Source organism: Eurosta solidaginis, chromosome 3 (assembly GCF_040869045.1).
Source record: "Eurosta solidaginis isolate ZX-2024a chromosome 3, ASM4086904v1, whole genome shotgun sequence".
Lineage (NCBI taxonomy): Eukaryota > Metazoa > Arthropoda > Insecta > Diptera > Tephritidae > Eurosta > Eurosta solidaginis.
In genome coordinates, this window is record NC_090321.1 from 145928662 (window position 1) to 145949564 (window position 20903).

The 20903-nt window shown below is 39.2% G+C and overlaps 1 protein-coding gene across 9 annotated transcripts in view; it reads right to left on the reverse strand.

Moving 5' to 3' along the window:
• vlc (vulcan) overlaps positions 1-20903 on the reverse strand; it is a 303152-nt gene that overhangs the window by 46676 nt on the left and 235573 nt on the right. The window lies entirely within an intron of this gene.

Consider the following 20903-nt stretch of genomic DNA (forward strand, 5'->3'; position numbering starts at 1 on the left):
ACCCAGTCCTAGAGCCGCGAGGCAGGGCAGTCGCATAGACAAGACAAGTAGGCCCAAAGCTGTAAAACAGATGGGTTCCAATAGCGAGGTAGCAACTACCTCGAAAGCTGCCAGTCAGAGGGAAGTTCCAACTACGGAAGTAGGAGATAAGCCAAAGGGAGATAACGCTGAGACTACGGTGTTCTCGGAGGTGCCAAAGGGAGATAACACTAAGGCTCCTGCTTTTCCTGAGAAGATGAGTGATGTTGCAAAGCAGTCACTGACTGTAGCGCTGGTTGATCGCAGCAGTCCGTTCGGACAAATGACTACTGAAAGGTGGAGATCTGTGGAAAGGGAGCTTATTAGCTTAAGATGATGCGGGAACAACCAAGTAAGCCCCTTCCAACCTTTGATTCGGGGGGATGGTATAATGGTGTGAAGATGATAGCGTGCGACAACATCGCGAGCTTGCGGTGGCTGGAGGAAGTCGTTCCAAACCTCCAAAGGCAAGGCACGAACGCGCGGTTTGAGGTGGTGGATAAAGCGCAAATCCCCACGGTACCAAAAGTTAAGGTATGGATACCATGCGTGATGAAGTCGGAGGATACACTGCGACTTCTGCAGAATCAGAATCCGAACATACCGACACAGGATTGGAAGGTACTTACTGTATCTCGGCCTACCGAGGATGGTCAGTTCTACATCTTCCAAATAAACAAGCAGACGGAGGATATTTTGTACACGCAGCTTGGCAAAATGTCCTTTGGCACTGGCAAAATTTACATGCGACTCAGGAAAAGAAGTCCCGAGGATAAAAATCCTAACACGCTGGAAGTGGGCGAAGTCGAAAAGGACCTCAGAAGCCTAAGGGAAAAAAGACAGGTGGAGGTCCCCGACGTCACCACGAACGTGCTAGAAGAGGACCAACCGCTAAATGGTGTTGTGACTCGCACAGAGGAACACACGGCACAACATTCACGAGGGGCTGAAGGGGGCCTCGAATACTCTAAACCAAAAGGGCAAGAGGAGGACGACGACGTCAAGACGAAGGTGCTGGAGGGGGACAAACAGCCCAATGGCGCTGCGAGTCCTACAGATAAACCTCCAACACAGTAAAGTGGCGTCGAGCGAACTCCTCCTAACCCTTGAGGAGGGTTCGTTTGACGTGGCGCTGATCCAGGAGCCGTGGCTCTCATCGGGCGGAAAGGTTTCTGGACTTAGCGCGCGCGGGTTTGGCGTTTACTACGCGCAAACGGAAGGACGGGTGCGAGCTGTGTAATGGTAAGGAAACAGCTGCATTCATATATGCTGCCTAATTACACCACTGAGGATCTCGTAGCGGTGGCCGTTGAGCAAAAGAATAAGCAGGCATTTATGGCGTCCTGCTACATGGCCCATGCTGCGGAGGTTCCACCGATGGAGTGCAAAAGGCTAGTACAGGAGGAAGGGCGCAAAGGGCGGTTGGTCATAGGCGCAGATGCAAATGCGCACCACAATGCGTGGGGAGGAGCAGATACGAACGAGAGAGGCGAATCTCTATTTTGTTACATCCTGCAAACCAATTTGCAGATAGCCAACAGGGGAAATGTTCCTACATACATTGGTCCAACATCCAGCAATGTTCTGGATATTACATTGAGCTCCGAGCGTGATATATCAAGGTATGATTGGATGGTTCTTGATAGACCATCCTTCTCCGACCATGCGTATATAAGCTTCAGCATCCCACGAAAGAGGGTAGAGCAGGGAGGAACCTTTAGAAACCCTAGGGCAACGAATTGGACTAAATTCCAGAAACATGTAGAAACAAAACTGGGACAACCCAAAGAGGTTGCTAATGTAGAGGAACTGGAGGAGTCGAATGAATTCCTAACAAGGACACTTATGACTGCGTATAACAAAGCTTGCCCTCTAAGAAGATTCAGAGGAAAAGCAAAGCCGCCATGGTGGAGCAATGAGCTGAGTCTTCTAAGAAGACAGGTAAAAGAAATGTTTAAACTCGCAAAGACCGCGGAAAGCGAAGCGTGTCGGGACGAGTACAGGGATCTACTGAGGATCTACAAGCGTGAAATTACCAGGGCGAAGAGAAACTCATGGAAAAGTTTCTGTACGGACATAGAGTGCTCCAGGGAAACAGCACGGTTGAAAAAAGTCCTAGCAAAGGGAAACATAGTCCAGGGACTAATAAAGAAAGAGAACGGGGAATGGTCACGTGATAGTGAGGAATCCCTTGAGGTGCTTCTCGATACACATTTCCCATCGGGAGACGGTTTAGAGGAACCAGCAGACATCACTCACACTTCGATCACGGAGCTAGAGGTGCCGGGCTTGGTGACCGATACCAAGATCGAGTGGGCAGTGAAGACGTTTTCTAAGTTTAAATCGCCGGGCCCAGATGGTATATTCCCGGCCATGCTACAAGTCTCAAGTAGGGCGGTCGTGGAATGGCTTAAAATAATATTCGATGGGTGCATAAGACTGAATCATGTACCGCACTCTTGGAGAACTGCTCGTGTAGCTTTTCTACCAAAGGCGGGGAAGATCGGTCACGTGTATCCCAAAGACTATAGACCCATTAGCTTAACATTATTTCTTCTCAAAACCTTTGAGAGGCTGATAGATGTGTACATAAAGTCCAACGTGGATGAAAAGCTGCTCTCTACAACACAGCATGCGTACACCAAAGGCAAGTCGGTAGACACCGTATTTCATAGGGTGGTAATTAGCATAGAGAAATCCCTGGAATATAAGGAGTATGCTCTAGGAGTCTTCTTAGACATTGCCGGGGCTTTCAATAATGTTGCAAAATGGGCGATTATGGATGGTCTTAATTACATTAAAGTACATCCTGCCTTAATCAGATGGATCGGCTGCATGTTAAATTGCAGAAAGATTACATCACAATGGGGATTGTACGAGGCCACGAAATCATTGGACAGGGGAACGCCGCAGGGAAGGGTGCTATCACCTCTGCTGTGGACGCTGGTCAGCAACCAACTGCTCAGGCGATTTGATGAGGGACCCGTAAAACTTACGGCTTACGCGGATGACGTTGCAATTGTCATAAGTGGAAAATGCCTTCCAACGATTAGTTCTTTGATGGATCGGGCGCTTCGGGATATTCATACCTGGGCATCTAATGTCGGGCTGAAAGTAAATGCGGAGAAGACGGATATGGTCTTGCTTACAAAGAGGTACAAGGTCCCAAATTGAACCGGGCCTAAGTTAGGAGCGGTGACCTTACAGGAGAAACCTTGCACAAAATATCTAGGAATCATCCTAGACAGTAAGCTGTCATGGAAGCTCAACGTGGAGGAGAGGGTCAAGAAGGCCTCAACGGCACTCTATGCATGTAAAAGAATGCTGGGGTGTACGTGGGGCCTATCGCCCTCTCTTTCTCATTGGGTTTTTACAGCGATTGTAAGCTCTATTCTATACTATGGAGTTCTTGTTTGGTGGAAAGCCACACAACAAACAACATACCTCAAAAAATTAGAGGGGGTATGCAGACTATCGATGCTTTGCATTACGGGAGCCCTGAAAACAACCCCGACGGCTGCACTGTATGCCATTCTGCACATTCCACCTGTAGACCTGGTAGCAAAGAACAAAGCGTTAACGACCGCAACCAGGCTCGATGCTTCGGGGCAGCTTGAGCGCCGACCATATGGCCATAGTAGTATAGCGTCATCAGTCACAAGACGAACAGACTACATGATTCCCTACCTGCACTTTGAGGGAGATCTTAAGGCCACAATAGAGGTGGACGGTTGGCGCAAGGGTGCGCAAATGGCAGACGAGGCCATACATGTGTACACCGATGGTTCCAAAATAGTGGAAGGAGTGGGGTCTGCGGTATACTGCGCTGATCCGGAAATAAGCAGATCCTACAGGCTGCCGGATTACTGTAGCGTTTTCCAAGCGGAAATATTAGCCGTAACCAAAGCAGTAGAAACCCTGGAAGAGAATAGCTTAAGCTGCAACCGTGTTAACTTTTATATTGCCAGTCAAGCAGCAATTAAGGCAATAATCTCGCATAGCACAGCATCTAAATGCGTGTTAAGAGTGTAAGCAGTCTCTGGAGATAATCGGGACAGGTAGAAGCATACATATATATTGGGTCCCAGGGCATATGGGAATAGATGGGAATGAAAAAGCGGACGAATTAGCTAAAAAGGGCGCATCCCTTGAAGCTTGCTCCGTAGACGTCCCAATTAGATTGGGCGAGATTAAGTGAAGGCGAGAAATGCACATGATCGACCAAGCAGGAAAGGCGTGGGTTCAAGCGCGGGGCTGTAAAGTGTCGAAGATTATGTGTAGGTCTTACAACCTTAGACTAACACAGTTGCTTCTATCATTAAAAAGAGAGGACTGTAGATTCATGACGGGTATTCTGACTGGACACTGCCTTCTGGCGTCACATGCCTTTAAATTAGGCTTGGTCAGTGATAGCAGGTGCAGGAAGTGCGGGTTGGAGGAGGAAACGATCGAGCACGTTCTGTGCTCGTGCCCTGCACCTGCCAGGCTAAGACTCCAGCTATTAGGAGTGATACAGCTGTCAGATCTAGAAGCAGCAAGTGGCTTAAGTCCTAGGAAGCTTCTAGTATTTGCCAAGAGGACGGAGTTATTTTATAACATAGGTCCTGGTTTTTGATAGGGTTTTTCAGTTTGGTCGTTAAAACAAACTTCTGGTAACACTACGGACTCAATCAGTCTATGTGAGGTGCTCATGGACCGGCCAGTTCAACCTACCTACCTTATAATTGTTAACAACCAGATCATATCCGAAGTATCCGTCCTTGTTTTGATTTTAATTAGTTGAATCACGGTTGAGGTAAAATTTGGTGAATCCCTGATGGGCGCCAGTAAAGCACGCGACACTTACTATATTGAGAGATGGGGGCTCTCGCCAGGAGTAGTACATTGGCTTTATGAGATGGAGGTCAAACCGATCTTTTGTCAAGAGCTAAATGTAAGCCGCAAGTTTAAGTTGGCTGATCACTGCAGTGTATTCCAAGCGGAAGTTACTGCGATTAAGGATGCGGTGGATGAAATGCTATCCAGTGCTACTATGGTTAGGGAATTTAACATCTACTCTGATAGCCAAGTGGCTATAAAGGCCTTGATCTCAGCTACAGTGCGATCGAGGGTAGTCTGGGAGTGCCTGACCTCACTTGCGATTGCATCGAATTATTTTACAATTAAGATTATCTGGGTCCCGGGCCATAGTGATATTCCGGGTAACTGTGAAGCGGATCTCTTAGCCCGAACCGGTACAACTGAACCGGATGAAAATGGCTCTAGGGATTTCGGGACTCCGCTGGCCACCTGTGGATTGCTCCTCTATAGCTGGGCCTCGAGTCAGCTCAGCAAACGTTGGGCGGACACTACGTCTTGCAGGGTAGCAAGATCTTTTTGGCCGAAAGTGGATGGCAGGAGGTTTGCTGATATAATTGGGTTCACTAAGGCTCACATATCAATGGTCATTCGGGTTTTCACAATGCACGGTCCCATGGGTATCCATGCGGTACGTCTCAATATATTGGAAAATCCATCCTGCTGCAGCTGTATGGAGGATGATGAGGTGGAATCACCAAATCACTTTATGCTTGATTGCCCAGCTTTTGCCAGAACTAGGCGAAAATATTTTGGTCGCGACTCACTTGGATCTCCCGAGGAGCTATACAAGGCTGAGGTCGGGATCATTCGGAACTTTATCGTTGCTGCCCAACGATTCTCTAAGTAGTTATATCTACGTCTCCGTTATTTTTGTTTATTGTGGTATCACAACGGACTTCATGCTGTCCAAGTGAGCTTCCCCTATCAGGGAAGCTACCACCCAACCTAACCTATTATATTGAGCCGTGTGTTCTTTTTTAAACGATTTTATATAGTTTGACTTGACAGGGTGGACGGCCGGCCGGAACGAATTTTGTAATAGAAATTTAAGAAACTTCTCGATAAGCTACAAGCTTCAAACTTGGAATATAGTTCAGAACCCGATGACAATGCAATAATAAGAAAAAATCGCCGCTAGGCAGCGCAAGGATCGAGATATTCACAAAAATTGTATTTGTGGTCCGATTGGGCTCATATTTGGAACACATAATACATACAAGAATAGAAAGCGACCTATAAAAATCGCCGCTGGGTGGCGCAAGGGTCCAGATATTCACAAAAATCGTATATGTGGTCCGATTTAGCTCATATTTGGAACATACATACATGCATAGAAAGCGACATATGTAAAAAATTGCCGTTAGGTGGCGCAAGGATCAAGATATTCAAAAAATCGTATTTGTGGTCGGATTTGCTCATATTTGGAACAAATATTGCATACAGTCCGGTAGAAGTGACATCAAAATATTTTGGAGTTCGAGGAGAGACAAGAATACGTGGCGCAGAGTCGAGTAAAGTCTTTGGAAGGATTATGTATTGAGGACTTAGATTGTAACAAATTGTCAGGAAAGACTCCTTGTAATAATGAGTCACTATATGAAGTGAATAGAATGAGAAATAATGGACAATTTCATTTCATTTCATTTATTTATTACGACTCGAAGAGCCTAGCTTATACAATTGAAAAAAAATTATTGCATTAATTAACAATAGGTACAGTAGTTTAACAATAGGTAATATATAAACGAGGAAATTTGTAATTTTAGAATTAGATATATAAATTAGGAATACGTATCACAAACCAGCTCAGATCTTAGTATTTATTTTATCCTCATAGATTTCACGTAACTGTATAAACTTTTTTAAACAAGTTATTATCACTATTTTTTATGTATTCAGGTAGTTCATTGAAGCATTTTAACCCTTTGTAAAAAAGACTATTCTGTTCAGATTCTGTTTTATAATTAGGTAATTTGAAATCATTTCTTTGTCTTGTATTTCTTCCATGGACATCATAATTAACTCTAATATTTGTTCTTAAGTATTCAGGTAAATTTTCGGTTTTTATATTGTATATAAACTTCACGTAAAGAAAAATATTTGTTGCTTCACGCTCATCCAATTTAAGCTAAGTAGCATATCTTTTATTGGGGTATCATAACGTTTGTTTAAGATGAATCGCATAACTTTATTCTGCATTTTTTGCAATTTATCGATTTGCGAATCTTTCATAACAAATAAAATTGTAGAGCAATATAAAAAGTAAGGTTCAACAACAGATCGATATACCTTAGTTTTATAGTAATTACTTAGGTTTTTGCAGGTTCTTTGCATAAACCATATTTTAGTTGCTCTTTTATTTGTTATATAAGCGACATGGGCGTTGAATTTTAATTTACAATCTATTACGATACCAAGGTATTTAATAGTATCTACGTTTTCAATTTCTGAATTATTTATTTTGAGAGTACCAATATCGGAAACATTCTTTCTAGTTATTAACATGTATTTAGTTTTTTCAATATTAAGTTTAAGTTTGTTAGCGCACAACCAAATATAAAGGGCATTTAAGTCACTTTGTAATTTATTTCTTAAATCATTTTCGTTTCTACCACTTATCCAAATTAGTGCATCGTCAGCAAACAATTTTATTGAACTATATTTCAAAATTGAATTAATATCATTAATGTAAATGTTGAATAAAATTGGAGCGAGGACAGAGCCTTGTGGAAGCCCAACCTTAACATCCAATTCATCTGACAACGATGAGCCAATGATTGTTCTTTGCTTACGGTTAATTAAAAAACTTTTAAACCAGTCTAGTTCTAAACCTTGAATGCCTATGTCTGATAATTTTTCCAGTAGTATTTTTATATCTATGGTTTCAAGAGCTCTTTTAAGATCAACAAAAACTGCTAAAATCGACATTTTATTACTAAGATCATCTTTCCATTCAGCTAAAACCATATTTAAGGCTGTTTCACAGGAATGATTTTTTCTAAAGCCTGATTGTTGATGTATAAGGATCTTATTTTTTTTTTAAGTACTGAACCAATTGGTTCTTTACCACAAGTTCTAAAATTTTTTCATCGCTGGACAGTGAATTTATGGGCCGTAACTCCTCTGCTTTAATAGTATTTTTAACTTTCTCTATAGGAACAATTGTTGAAGTTTCCCACATACTAGGCACCATGCCACTACTTAAACTTTCATTTTTTTCATTTATTTGAGAATAGAAGAAACCTAAATAGGGGGTTGCATCTTTCACCACACCATCTGATAATAATTTTTTTCCACCTCTCACAGCTTTGAACTTACTGACAAGTTCAGCGATGTCATCTGATCCAACTTTGACAAATTTAAAAACGCAGTTTCTTTGATTAGTTATATATACTTCTCTATCAAATACCTCTATATTATTACAACATTTATTATGTATTTTTAAATGCACTACTTTTTCTCTGGTAAGATTTTGCATGATATTTAAAATGCTATTATTAATCAGCAAAACCTTACTCTCTAAATCAATATAATCAAAATTACTGAAATCACACAGACGCAGTTGGTTAAGAAGTGATTCATTATTATAATAATCCCATGAGGTTATTTTTCTAATACTTCTCATTTTTAATTGTGGACTACTTTTAATTTTAAATTGGATTGTTTCATGTTCAGTTATTTGATGTTCATCTAACCTTTCGCAAACAATATCATTATAATAATTATTATCCGAAAATAGTAAATCGATTTTTGTTCTAGATATATCCGTTATGCGAGTATCGAAATCAATTTTTTGCTACATAGAGTATGATTTAAACAGATCAATTAGTTGTGTACTATATGTTGATGTATTATTTAAATTAATATTAAAATCTCCTACAAGAATATTGTTTCCAGAATTTTCACAAGTAATACCTAAGACATTACGTAAATAGTTTATAAAATCTGAATCGCTGGGTGAGTGATAAATCACACCCACTTGAATTTTTGGGTTAAAGTGCTTCAATTGGATAAAAATATACCACAAGTTTTTATCGATTTCTTTATTATGTTTAACGCAGTATTCAACTGAATCATGTACATAAACAAGAACGCCACCAGTATGCCTACTATGGGAGTCACAACGTACTAATTTGTAGGATTCTATTTTCAACTCTTGATTTGTTACGACATTTGTGGTACATGTTTCAGCGCAAAATACTGTCGCTGGATTTTTAATCTCGATCAGTCTTTCTAATTCATTTTTATTACTTACAATACTATTTATATTAAGATAAAGACAAATTAGATTATTTCATTGCTACTTTCTAGTTTTGGATTTGCTTTGAATATATCTTTTATATGCTGGCCATCTCTATCAATTTTTCTGGACTAGCTCACAACAGTTTACACAATTATATACATTTGATACACAATCTCTGAAATCGTGATGCCTCCACATCTACCACATGCTTTTTTATTGATACATTCAACCGCCTTGTGATTAAAACCAAACATTTAAAGCATCTAAATACTCTTTCATAATCAGTAATTATGCAAGAGTCCCATTCTACATTAATTCTCTTTTGTTTAATAATATTTTCGTATGTTTCTATATCTGTTTCAACAAGAGCATTGAAGCATTCTTCTATTCGACTGAAATTTTCAAAAACCTTTACAACTTTGAATTGTTTACCCTCACATATGCTATTTTGTTTTGTAATACATTCTATAAATCGCTCACTGCTAAGCCTCTCAGTTAAAACTATAACTTTAAATATTTTGTAAATCTCTCTCTTGTCTTTTGTTTTTTCCATATCGTATTCATTCCCAATTTCTTCCGCTATCTTTTTCTGCAATAGTTCGCATGATTCCTTATTCTTGCATTGCACTACTATCCCACTGCTGGTTGTTTAGTTAAACGGTTTTATTGAAAAAAATACTTACATGAATCAATAATAATACTAAAAGCTAGAAAATAATTAAAATATTAAAATAAAAGCGTTGGACGCGTAAAATTTCTATTGATAGTCATAAGTACGACCAACTGAACCTTAATCAGGTTCCCATTTTTAGAAATTTCACGCGCCCAACGCATTTATTTAATTTTCTGATCAACACCCTAGATTGATGAGGAGTCTGATGACTAGTACCTAGGACCTACCTAATTATTTTCTAGCTTTTATTACTTTTTTTTTACTTTTATTGTTTTCAATAAAACCGTTTAACTTAAAAATCTTTTTTTATTACTTTATTAAGATTCTTTATAGAATGAATTAATTCAAACAATATAACTTAACTCTAACCTAAACTAAATGCTTGCGCTTAACCGCTGATGTTAGCCAATGTTGTTGTTGTTGTTGCCACTGTAGCTGTAGTTTGGTGCTTGGGAATTCCTATTGTTTGCGTTAAGTGAACGGAAGTGAGTTTCGGGTTTACCTTATATTGTTGTTGCTAAAGTTAAAGCTTATAGCAAGCTATGTGGAGTGTATGGTGACATATCGTCAGCAGTTTGAGCGTGAAAATAATGGGGTTGTAAAGTTAGTGCTAATAGCCAGCGGTAGGAAGTATCAGATCACGCGTCCAATGGTAAACGTATCATCAGCAATTTTGAGCGTAAGAAAAGCGTTGCTAAATTAAACGAGTTGTGGCAATTAAGTTTCGGGAATTAAGTTATGATTTAAAATCTTAACTTTTTCATTCGTCATGATCTGTCTTAGAGGTGGGATCTTCCTTTTAGCTAAAGTTTCAAGTTGAGGTAGATAGCTCGTTTGGTTTGTGTTTTATGCGTATTTTTTGCAAGTAACTTTTTAGGAGTGTAGTGAAAATATATGAAGTACATTACAAGCAGCGTGTTATGATTCAATTTCTAGTGACGGCGGAGCCTGGATGGGCCAGGTGGTTAGTGGAGATGACACTTGGATATTCGAGTATGGCCCTGAGTCCCGTAAACAAAGTTAACAGTGGATGGAAAGGGGTGGGGAGCTGCCGTAGAAAGCGAAGATGTCAAAGTCACATCAGAAAGCAATGTTGATTGTTTTTTCCGATATCCACGACATTATTCGTCGTGAATACGTTCCGGATGGCCACACAGTGACTGAAAAATTCTATGTTGGCGTTTTGGAGAGGCTGCGGGTACGTGTCGCACATTCGTAACCGCTGAAATTAGTACTATCAGACGACCCCAGCGGAGTTTCGTAATAAACAGTAAATTTTTTAAATTAAGTACATCATGCTCTGCGATCAGTGTTGGAAAGTAATTTTTATTATCAGCGTGTACCTGTTCACTTTGATTTAATAACGGTAGTACGTAATGGCATACAGGAATCGAAATAGATACAGACTTCCTGATATCAAAACTACCAGCATCGAAAAATATTTAGTTGAGCCACGTCCGTCCGTCCCTTGAAACGATAACATGAGCAAAAATTGAGATTCGCATACAGATGTCAACTGAGTAGGACGTGTTTTGTGCGCTCTTAATAAATGTAAATTCTTTCTAACAATTTGCCAATTTTTTTTTTTGCGTTGTCTACGTGCGTGTGTGTTGCCTACAGTTTGTAGTGTTAATTCGTTTGAACTATATTACTTGTCTTCTGTTTACTGCTGCTTTGAATAAGAGCTAAAAAGCTAATAAGAAAACGAAAAAACAATAAAATAGATAAATAGAAAAAATACAGCAACAATGGCGCGCAAAAACCCACCAAGAGGAACGGTTTCTCCTCCTAAAACCCCCCTTACACCATCATCAGCGGTATTTGACAAAAAATTGGATGCTCTCCGAATCTCTATTGTTAAATAGTTGACTGCTGTAATGGAGCAAACAGAAGGGCGCGTTATGCAGAAAATAGGTGAGTTGGCTGCTGAAACATCAAATTTGAAGATAGCAATGGCTGCAATAGAGAAGAGAGTGACTGCAGTTGAAAATGCGTGCTCTGATGTGCTCTTTATGCGTAACGAGCTAATTGCAGCTCAGGCCCAGCTCAATGCACTCGAAAGCAGCACTGTTGCCACTGACTTGATCATCACTGGCATACCTCAAGCTGCGAATGAGAGTTTGCCTGAGCTCTTTATGCAGATTTGTCGGCGGTTGAGCACAAATCGCCACCTTTAAGAGATGCATTTCGACTGCGAAACGGAGGAATCAACAAAACTCAGCAAAAGTCCACTACCATTGGAATAAAGTTGTTTTCAGCGCCTGACCGTAACCAATTGCTAAAGGCTGTCGCTGTGTTTTGCAAATCTAAAAAGAGATCGATTGCGCTCTCTGATCTTCATTTGCCTTGGTACGGGTCAGTGTATATACATGAAAGTTTGCCAAAGAACTTGAGGCAGGTAATGACTCATGCATCGGCACTGAGATGTCAGAAGCAGTTAGCGTCGGTGTTTTCTATCGGTGGCAAAATTTTTGTTAGGCATAAACAAGGGAAGAGTTGAAGCTGGTAAATAGCAAAGCTGAAGTCAATGCAATTATTGGAAGAGGAGCGCTGATATAGTCGTAACATATTATTTGCGTACATATGTTTGTTTTAGCAATGTTTTGTTCTTTGTATATGTATTTCAGATACAATGTTAACTTCGCTATAGGTTTCTCTTTTCGCCTTACTCCCTTAATTCTATACCTATCGATTTCTCTTACTATGAGTTTCAAACTAAATATTAATTGTTATTTGTTTAATTATATCTTCCCACTTTTCTCTCGTTTTCTATATAATGTAACTCGTTTTTGCATGCAATTGCATATGCGTTGTAGTTTTTGTGCATTTAGCATTTTTTGTGTTGTCTCCTTCTCCAACCTATGGTATTAAGCCCCTGTGAGAAATCTGCCTTTAGCATTAGCGAATGCCACAAGACTTTAATAAATATTTTATGCAAGCAATCGGTTGGACTTAGCGCAGTGCACTTTAATGCTCGAAGTATGAATGGTGACAAATTGGATTATGTTAGGGATATATTTTCGGAATCAGATGTTGATGTTATCTGTGTCTCAGAAACCTGGTTTTCCTCTGACTTATCTGATGCCTACTATAGTATCCCTAACTATAGACTAACACGTGCAAGGCCTCCTTAAAGATTAATGTGTTATCAGTGTCTAAAAATAGTGAGACAGAGTTTATTATAGCTGAAATTTCTGATAACATAAATAAAGTTCTAGTATCCTGTGTATATAACCCAAATAGATGCTACTTGTTAGATTCCTTTTTTGCTGAGTTATCTTCGTTTTTAATAGACTTCGAGCGTTTTGTTATTTGTGGTGACTTCAATGTTAATTTACTCTTAAATGACTCATATGTAAATAAACTACTTGACCATATTTCAACTGCTGGCCTTACTATAGTCAACAAACATGTACCAACGCGATAAGCACATAATTCGACTCCAAGCTTGTTCGACCTGATTATTATGTCAAGTCGTGACCATATTACAAAATTTGACCAAATAAGCTTTATTTCTGACCATGATTTAATTTTTTGTTCACTTGATGTTACGTTTAATCGTCCTGTGGACACTGTTACCACTGTTTATTGTGATTTTAGGGCTGTTAATATGGATGCTTTGTTTGTTGATTTGTGCAATGTTGATTGGTCTTTGTGTTGGTATATTATTACTGTGGACGGCAAACTTGAATTTCTAAATGAAAACTTGTGTAAGCTTTATGACAAGCATGTCCCTTTACGTAAAGCTCGGGTTGATATCAATTCTGTTCCTTGGTATAACTTTAAAGTCAGTTCTGCTATAAGAGAACGAAATAGACTTTACGCGAAATGGAAGAGGAGACAAACTGAGTCTGCTTGGTCTTTATATAAAATCGCCCGAAACAAAGCCACCGTTATCATAAGAAAATCGAAGCAGATGTATTGCAATTATAAATTAAACCCGTCACTTCCGTCAAAAGATTTATGGCTTGAGGAGTCTTAACGTACATGGGAAGTGTCAAAAGGACTGTCAAGTCGACCCAGATATCCTAAACGATTATTTTATTAGGTCAAGTGAGTGTCGGGACAGTGATATACCTCTGGACATTATAAGTCATTTTGAGCCAGTGATATTTAAAGCAGTATCAGGATTAGAAGTTTGTAAAACAATTATGACCATTAAATCTAATGCTATTGGGGATGATGGGATCTCTTTGAAGTTCATCAAACTCGTTCTGCCATTCATTTTAGGAACTCTTACGCATATTATTAATCATTGCTTCACAACTTCTTGTTTCCCTGGGGAGTGGAAGAAGGCGTTAATTATTCCTGTCGCCAAAACATATAATGCTCTTGAACCTTGCAATTATAGGCCAATTAGCATCTTAGCTGCGTTTGCTAAAGTGTGTGAGTCCTTGATGGCGGGTCAAATTTCAGCTTATGTTAAGGAGAACGACCTGTTGAGTCCAGTGCAATCTGGATTCAGACCTAAGCACAGTTGCTCTACTGCAATGATCAAAATACCTGACGACATAAGAACTAGTTTTGACAAAAGTGACCTAACCCTTTTGTGCCTCCTTGACTTTTCTAAGGCCTTTGACTCAGTGCAGCCCAACCTCCTTTGCAAAAAACTCGAATTCTACTTCGGGTTCTCCACTACATCTGTTGAGCTTATGGCCAGTTACCTGGAGGGAAGAACCCAGAAGGTAGTTTGCAAAAACTCTGCCTCCAAATCTCGTGTTGTCCCTACTGGTGTGCCACAAGGCTCTGTGCTTGGTCCTCTTCTGTTTAGTCTTTTTGTCAATGATATTTTCTCAGTGTGTCAGCACGTAAATGTCCACGCATATGCTGATGACATCCAGTTATACCTATCTAGTCGTGTTGGCCTTGTCGAAGATTTATGTTATAAAATAAATAGTGACTTGGAAATGGGCTTGTGAAAACTGTCTATGCTTAAATGCTGAAAAGTCATATGTGTTGCCCATAAGTAGTAGCGTTGTACATATTGCAGATATTCCAAAGCTCTTTGTTGGAAATAGTGCCCTCTCGTTTACTGAAAAGATTCGAAATTTGGGTTTTGTGATAAACTCCAAGTTGACCTGTATTGACCACGTTAATAAAATCCTAAGCAATGTTTATTCTATTTTGCGCCGTTTAAGAGCTTCTTCGTCTTTTACACCTTTGGAGACCAGAAAAAAGTTATTTATACAATTGATTGTGCCGCACATAACATACTCTGAGCTTGTCTACAGTCAATTAGATCCTGCTTCGAGCCATAAAATTGATGTTGCATTTAATAATATAACGCGTTATGTCTATGGCCTTAAAAAGTATGACCACATCTCCACATGGAGGTGCAAAGTTCTAGGATGCAGTATTTTTGATTATATTGCTGCACGAAACTGTATATTTATGTTCAAACTTATTGAATTTAAAACACCAAATTATCTTTATGAAAAACTAAAATTTTCCAAGTCTTCTAGACACCGCAAGCTAATAATACCACGATATTTATATTTGTCCTCATCGAGGCTGTTTTTTGTTAATGCTGTAAGGCTCTGGAACTCCATTCCTGACTCTCTCAAGGCTGATGTGGGTAGGAGCAACTACGGGAAGCTAATTCATAGTTACTTCAATTCAGTGTGATTAATGTGGTTATAACATAATTCCATCTATATTCTATTCTTTCTTTTTTAATAAACTTAAGCACTTCCATGTTCTTATCAAACGTGTATTCTAGGTTAAGTATTAAGTTGTTATAACAACTTCAATTTTAAATTATTTATTTTGTTTTTAAAACTTGCTGATGTACTTAAAAAGACTTTATCTTACAGATACAACCACTATGTCAAATAAATAAATAAAATAAATAAATAAATTAAGTAGACGGGCTTGTCCAAACCCAAAATATATATTTTTTGAAAATGATCGAAATCAGATCATAACCACCCCTACTTTTTCGAATTCGAAATTTGGAAAAAGGGACAACGCATTATCAAATAATTAGGTGATGAAACTTGGCGAGGGATTAACTATAATGCAAAATAAATAAAAAGAAGATACAAAAACTTCCTTAAACAAAGACATAATCTTGTTGAACTTTGATATTCAAACTTTTACATAACTTCTGTAAATGTAAGGCACGATAACCCCCGAAGAGATTTTAGGCCGAGCTTCTCTTCCAATTTGCGTCGTGTTTTTTTAATTTTTCATACAAGTTGGCGGGACAGGACCTACTTGTTTTAAGCCGACTCCGAACGGCATCTGCAAGGCAGATGAGTTTTCGCTAAGAGCTTTTCATCGCAGATATACACTCGGATTGCTTGCCAAACAATGCCGAGGGGCGACCCCGCTTAGAAAAATTTTCTTCTAATTGAAAAAAACTTGTTTCTAAAATTTCGAAGTTGCTTTTCCCGGGGCGTGAACCCAGGATCTTCGGTGTGGGTGGCGGAGCACGCTACCATCACACCATGGCGGCCGCCGAATTTAGGTAAACATTTGCTTAAAGACAAGGTCAATTGGCAATGCCCGTGCATATCAACTAATATGGAGCTATGTGGCACCTTTGCCCATGCGTAAAAGATATTGACGGACTTCGAACACATTTTGAAGGGGATGGAACTTTTAATTTTTCAATATTAATAGTCTTGAAATGAAGTTGTTCCGAAATGATACTTAAAATAATCCGGAAGCGATCCTGAAATTGTTCCGAATCTGTTCCGATAAAGTCTCGAAACCGTGCCGAAGTAGTCCCATAATGGTCCAAGAAGATATGATACAGTTCCATCCCCTTGCCGCGTTGCAACCGAATGAAATTACGCTGTCTACAGGGCTACGTTAATAGCGAGCAAGAAGAGTGTGTGAACGCTTCCGCGAGTTGAAAAGGGAAGCGAGACGCCTTTTCAGTAAAAAAAAAAAAAAACATACACAGAAAGGCGTGAGGAGCTTGAGCTAATAGCCAACAGGAATAACGCCCGCAAATTTTACCAAAAATGTTAGCGACATGGCATTGATATCATCATAACACAAACAACGTCAGCTCTAAAATCCAGCGAAGAATCACTTTTCCCAATAAATGCTACCTGGACTAGGTATGCAATTGAAAAGTTAAGTCCTCTCTCGGCAATCGAAAATCATGCTCTACAAGTTAGTTAGCGTACCCGTCCTGCTATATGGTGCAGAAGCATGTACCGTGACAACATCAGATGAAGGGGGTCCGGGAGTGTTCGAGAGAAAAGTTCTTCGAAAGAAATACGGACCTCTACGCGTCGAAGACGGCGAGAGTACCGAATAATATTTAATTATGAGCTGTACGAGCTTTATCCAGTCATCAACATAGTCCAGCGATTGAAAACGCAGCGGTTACGCTGGCTAAGCCATGTTATGCGAATGAAAGATGACTCTCCGGCTAAGAAAGTATTTTTATCGGAACCCAATCCACTGGAAGGAAGGAGGTGGAAAACGACTTAAATTCCTTTGGTGTGACCAATTGGCGCTAATTAGCAGAGCGAAGAAGCAGCTGGCGCGACATGTTTGACGTCCATAACCGTTTAATCGGTAAAGCATTAATTAAGTAAGTTCCATCCTTTCAAAATTTTATGGAAGTCCGTAAATACTTTACGCGTGGACAAAGTTGACACGCATGTCCGTATATGCACTCGCATCCTCCACCCCCATTCCCCCTTTAACTAAATAGCACGATGATCTGGTATGTCTTCTTCTTATGGAAAAATACGAAAAATCCATGGTTTATTGTATGAATCGATAAAAAAAATTATAAGTCCAACTTTTACTGCCGTTTTTATTTTTTACCGCACGTTCACGGATATGTTTATAAGTTTTGCTTTTATGCACTCTTAAAACAAATACACTTTTTATCGCGGGTCTTTCATATATATTTCAGATTTCGTAAATCAACGAGTATATTCCTTCGACTTCGGTCTCCCATTTAAAGAAAGCAAAATTTCTCCTAGGCTTTGCTTTGTTTTGCATAATTTCACACGCATTAAAAATGTTTCTATTTCTTGTCGCATCCGAACCGAATTGTTTTTTATGGAGTGCTTATTCTGGTAGTGCTATACAAACATTTTAACATCCATTCATTCCGCTACTCATTTTCCCTTTTATTTTTAATTGCGTACGGATTATCGCGCTCGTGACCCTGGACTTTCCCATTTAGATATGAGGAATATTGGTTAACGGTCCCGCCCACTTTTTTAAAGAGTTCGTTATATCGAAAAATAATACGACTCTACAAAAAAATGTTGTTTTTTGTCCTAAAGTTTATTTCATGATTTTCCGTTTTATTATAAACAAAAACGAAAAGAAAATACCTTTTTTGGTATAAAGTTTGCTTTCGTAATAGTTTTAGTAACAATGCTCATGGCGCTAGAGTGATAACTAAACAACGTCAGGTGTTTTGTATAAATCTAGAATAAGCTAAAATGTCGTCGCGAAAGTGTAGATATGAAGTTCGAGACATAAAATATGAGTTAAATACATATCTCATCCTCTGTGAAGCATATTTTGGCTGTCGGCTTATAATAATAAGGCATGCGGCTTATAATAATAATAAATCATAATTTTCGTCATATCACAGACATAAAAACAGACATCGAAAATATCTATTAACAATTTCAAAGGTTTTGAAAATAGCATTAAAGTTAAATATTCAGATATTCGTTGAAGACTAAAATTCAAAGACGAAGAAATTTTTTGTTTTTTTTTGTCTCAGATAAAACATGACAGTTTGAAATTTTCATTATTTCTCTGATTATTGATTGAAAAATTTGAACAACTCAAACGAAAATAATATTATAGAAAATTTGTCTGTGAAAAAAAAAACTGCAGCGTATATAAGCTGGTTAAATATCGTGCAAATACAATATGGGCAGGAATATAGGGTTGCAGCAAACAATGCCATTAGAGACGTTCTCCAACATAGTAAGGGAACGTACCCAAATTACGTGACCCCTTTAGGGGGAGGGGGTTTCTTTAGGTATTACACCTGGTCACAGGGGAGGGGGGTGTGGTTCACGTAGTCAATAATCTCTAGAAAATTTTGCAATTTTTGTGTGGAATTTATTTCGCCTCAAAAATTTCATTGAAAAATCCATCAGAAAAACGTGCACGGTAATGCAGTGGACGACGTGTCTCGCGTGCGACCTCTGTATGTCTTCTCCAGGAGACCAAAAGAGATCTTATGTATCATGGAGCAAAGCGCGGAGTGGATAGACATCGAAGCTGTCGACGAGGAAAAAATAATCACGTCTGAGAAAACTCCTGATGCTACTGCTCCCATAATCTACGATGTATCCCAGTGGCTTGATGCTGGAAGCGTATTCTTTATAAAGTTGAATTAGATGAAAAAAAATAAAACGGAGAAAAACTATAAATTAAGTTGTTGTTCGAATATGGTTTAAATACATTTTTTCTTCTTAATATTATTAACTTGTAATTATACGTATGCAAAAACAAATATAAATCAAATAAAAATTTTGTTTAAGTTAGCAAAAAATAATTTAAAATCATACTTATGAACTACCACGTGAAAACTAAAGGGGGAGGAGGTCTTAAAATATACTACCGATGGTCACCGAGGGGAGGGAGAGGCATAAAAAGTTGTAGAAAATGGGTCACGTAGTTTGGGTACGTTCCCTAAGATGTTCAGAAGTAAATTGGCGGGGAACATTTGACAAATTTAAAACGCCACATAATAACGAAACACGGAAGATTTCTAGACGGTTTCACGGCTAATTTCGAAAATAGCGAGCCACCAAAAGAGAAAGTTAAATGTCATACTCTATACTAGAGGTTTACGCCAATCATTTTTACGGCGGCGACGGCGTGAACGGCGCGCCAGTGGACGCCGGCGTTCTTCCTTAAAAAAGTTTGATTTTTCTATTTAAAAAAATAATATTTTAAAAAGGTTTTGTTTGTATGTATTTAAGGAAATCAACGTTTTGGCCATTTCGGAAAGATCCGGAGTTTTTGCCTGAAAGTCTCGCGGATCGTCCAAAACATTTCAGGAGTAGCTCCTTGCGGAGGGACTCTCCTTCGTTCACTTACTCCATGGAGGCTTCGAACCTAACCCCCTCTAAAGGACTGGTCCTGCTGCGTCTGCCGAAAAAAAATTAAGTACTTAAAATGGTCACACTTTTGTGTGTATGTCTCTTGCAAAGCTTAGTTTCACCAAAGGAGATGTTCTCTTGATTCTCGTTGCACAGTTTTAACGATTAGCACCAATGCTGGCCTATTGTTGATCGCGCTAAAGGGCGCCTCTAGTTTTTTCGGGCTGTTTTAAGACCTATAAATTCCGATCTGCGAACAGTTGCAATCCTGTCCACCACCAGTCGCTACCATGCCTCCTGGCCCTCACACCACATGCCAACACAGAAGCTATAGGACAAAGACTTCGAACGCATACCTTCGTTGACGCACTTTCCTAGAAGTTCTAGGTGTAGCTCCGAACACTTTCTAACGAATTTTATTTTTTCGCGCTATGCTGCCGAGCACTATCAGAGAAACACCTTGAAACCTTAAGGAGTAACTAATCCACCAAGGATGCCACCCTCGAAATCATAAGCAGTCCAATTACACTGGACCACGAATTTCAACTTTTTCTCTTTACCAGAAACACCGTTATGAAATTCGTATGTAAAATCACCCCCTGATTGATTCTATGGTAGCGTTTTTGAGATATTTGCAATTTACCGTTATTCGAAAAAACCAAAAAGATGGCTCGTTTTAATTACGTATATCACGAACGGGGCAAGCAATTGCAAAGGGGGGGGTATCAGAATTCGTTTTAGAGGTATGGTTCCTTCGGCAAAGTTTCTTATTTTGATCCCTAGAATATGATTTTCACAGAGCAATGGGCGATTTTTTGCCTCCCCACAAATCGACCCGGCCTAACACATACATATATTAAAGGTATAAAGTGCAAATGGGATATTATCCGGATAAACGAATAACACCATAACAATGATAATACTTTTTCTTTAAATAAATCAAATAGTACTTTTAATACTCGAATTGTTTTATAGTAGGTAGAGTGGTTGCATCGAAAGGAAGAGTGGTTGGGTTCGAAACCTGCTGTAGGCATGTAGTTATAAACATGTATTTCCGTCA